General features: G+C 39.8%; 1 pseudogene; it reads right to left on the bottom strand.

Annotated features, from left to right (window-relative positions):
* Window positions 1–2018: 2018 nt before the first annotated feature.
* Window positions 2019–2924, bottom strand: LOC110290321 (annotated as a pseudogene).
* Window positions 2925–3572: the final 648 nt, after the last annotated feature.

Raw genomic sequence — 3572 nt, 5'->3', positions numbered from 1 at the left:
GATATATCATCTATCTGTTGTGCTCTCTACTAGGAGCCATAGACATTTATTTAATTAATACCTAGTATAATATTTGTCTGTTATGTTCTCTACCTAGAGCCACAGACTTCTATTTATTAATATCTGTTCATAGCAGATGATTATCACTGCTCTCTCTACTTGGAGAGAGTCAGTGACTAATATTCCCTACCTAGTTCCGAACCACAGGTGAAATTTCCCATCTTTAAGTACTACACCAGCTTATAAGAGGCAGCTTGTCAAACCAGGATTTAAACCCAAAATTTCCGTGTAGCCCACATTAGACAGAATATGAGTAGCCTGTAAGATTTATTAGAGCAATATATCCTTATACCATCTTTAAGTATCAAAAGGTTATATTTCTCAGTTTATATCAATGAATTACCTGGTCTGGAGCCCTTTATACCCTTGTCTTCCAATTCTTTATTCACAGGGAGGAACGGAGTGTAGAAACACATGCATTGTCTTTCCTGCTTGGAGGTGGAGGAAGCAAGGTGGGGAGCAAAGGATACAGGGAAGCAAACACAGAAAGGCTCTCTCGGGCATAGATGCCTCTCTGCCATTCCCTGTAGGCCCCTTAAACCCATTCAGCTTCAAATCCATACTGCTACAGTCTAGGTCACTGCCCAAGCCCCATTTGGGGGAGGGGAGTAGTGAATTTTTATCTCAGGTTAGTTAAATTCAAATCAATACATTGGGCCCCATTTTGTTTCAGTAAATCTCGTCATCCCAAATATGCCCCAACAATGAAAACATGACTCAATTAACATGAATACATGTTGCGTGCCTAGATTGGGCAGATCTACCACTACACTACTATCTTCTGCATCTATGAGACCCCTTAGAACTTGTGGTTTCTCCAGGATGTGTGCTTCTGCTCTGCTCCACTTTTCTTCTTCTTCTTCCTCCTCTGCATCCTCTCCCTCTTCCATTTTCTCCTTCTTCTCTCTCCCCACCTTCCTCTCCTACTTCCCTTTTATCTGTCCAATCATCAGCTCTCCTTTATTTTACAATTTAAGGTGGGAAGCAGGTTTACAGGAAATCACCTGAGTGCTGACTCATTCCTTGTTCGAAGCCACTCACAGGAGAACAGAATTAATATCAAATATAATTAGCTCCAAGGCTAGCTACAACATACCTCATGAAATATTAAAACAGAAAATGGGAATTATAATCTTCTAAATATAAATACAAATATTCTAAAGATCTATCTAATCTATCCAACTACTGAAACAATAGACCCTAAAAAATGGAAATTTCACTAGTAATTTCATAATGGGAAAAGGAAAAGGTACTAGCCAAGTGGAATTTATCTGAAAAAAAGGTGGGGGTGGGATTTAACCCAGTAGTAACAACTTATCAGACCACCTTGCATGAGGAGACTTAAGCACAGACAACAATGGAGCTGTCTATTAAGACAGAACATAGGAATAACATTTTGTGTTTGGATTTTCCTTCTTCCTTCCTTCCTTCCTTCCTTTCTTTCTTTCTTTCTTTCTTTCTTTCTTTCTTTCTTTCTTTCTTTTTTTTAATGAACACAGTATGTCATGCTTATTGGGCTCTTCACAGGTAAGCTTAAAACAGGAAATAACAGGATGGCATCAATAATGTCAGGAAACAAAAGCTTTAGCTTTCATAGCTGCCAAGGGTGCATTCCCACTGCAGCCAAGGATTACCCAGGCCATTCGAATGGGCACAATTCACTTGTTTTAGCAATAGTAAGCAAAGTCATTTAACCAATGACTTTTTAGAATAAGAAGAAAACTATTTTTATGAATTAGGACAAAGAAATCAGTTATACAAATTAAAGTGATACAAAACACATTATAAAGAAAACACACATACAGAAACGATTAAGTGGAACAGAGAGCAAGGATGTCACAGAATACCACACGGAGAGAGCACTGGTGCTAAAACAAGTAAATTGTGCCCATTTGAATGGCCTGGGTGGTCCTTGGCTGCAGTGGGAAAGCACCCTTTGCAGCTATGAAAGCTAAATCCTAATTCTCCTTCATTTTCTGACTCAAAGTCATAGAGACCACGAGAGCAGGGTTGGTCCGAGGGAATGTAAGTACCTGTCATCTTTGATGAAGATCTGGGTCTGACCCCATTGGCATTGGTGGAACTCATGTTCACAGGCTTGGCATGAATTCTCGCTTGGGGACTTTGGATGCAAGAGCTATTCTCAGCTCCAGCTTGTTCTGAAGCTCCTGGAGAATCTCTGTGAAAAGCCTGTGATAGTCTAATGCTGCCTCTACAAACACAGCCAGCTGGCTCACTTGCTCTACATTATTTTCTAAAGAATTAAACATGCTTCTTTTGACCAACTCCTTTGACTTCGAACTTTTCTACTGCTTGTCTTATTTCTTCCTTGGGGATCTTACCTACCCGAAGCTTTTTATAATCATAATCCAAGCGGTGGCCTGCCAGTTTTCTCAGGTGGTGCCCAATCTCTTTTAAATTTTTGTCTTGCAGTAGCTGCAGTGTGTCAATAAAAGTTTGTTTCACATTAATATCCAGGGAGTCTTTCACCTCAGCCATGAGTTTCAGGGCCTCATCAGCTTCTATTAATGAGTTGCCAAAAGCAGAGTCTTCTCCGAACTCCTTGCCATACTTCAGCATGAAGTCCCCCAGCATGCCTTCTGTCTGTGGGAAGCCAGTGGCCTTCACCTGCCCTCGGAGCTTCGACAAGTGTTCAGCATTCCTAGCTTAGCTCTGTATGCTGTATTGGGCTGGAGACACTCTGTGGCTTTTGAGAGAATTTCTGCAACAGCTTTACTGGTAATATATATTTTCTTTTCTATGTCCAGAAATTCTTCATCTAGCTTTGATCCTTCGGCACCAGTTATTTTTTCACTTAACTGGCTGGCTTTGTGGAACTGCTTCTTCAGCTCAGCTACCAACATTGCAGTGGCGCCCCGCCCGGGGGTGGTCTCGGGCCGTCCACTGTGCCGTCACACTGGCACATGCGTGCGTGTCTTTGGATTTCCTTTCAAAACATTGGCATAACATCCATAAAGCTCCTAGAAGCTTCACATAACCAATGGAATAATTAAAATTGTGGATAATGTTTCTGAATTCTTCTATAGCCTCCAGAATTATATTTACTATATTATATTGAAAATATTAATTCCCTTACTGTGTTACCTACTAATTTAGAAGCTCCTTGACTATAGAGTATGGGGTGTGGACAAAGATTGGAGTGAATAAAGTCCAGAGTGAGTGTGCACAGATGACATGAGCATGGACGTGCCAAGGATTCCCAATGGCTTGTTTCTACCCAGTCTTATTTACTTCTTCATATCAAAAAACATTCACTTTACTTCCATCAGTTTTGATCCGTGTAACCAATATGACAAAATAAACCCTTTTCTTCCCAAGTTCTTTTTGGTCATAGCATTTTATATTATTGGTCAACAGAATAACAATCTAGAATTATTGCTTAATAATTTTTAAACTAATGGTTTCTAAAGACATTCTAATGGTTTCTAAAAAGAGAAGTAACAAATGCATTGCAATAAATTTTATTCATAGAGATAAATTGCTAGGTAAAA

This window comes from Mus caroli, chromosome 2 (genome assembly GCF_900094665.2).
Source record: "Mus caroli chromosome 2, CAROLI_EIJ_v1.1, whole genome shotgun sequence".
NCBI lineage: Eukaryota > Metazoa > Chordata > Mammalia > Rodentia > Muridae > Mus > Mus caroli.
The sequence above is the reverse complement of the archived record's forward strand: the minus strand, read 5'-3'. Positions and strand labels throughout refer to the sequence as shown.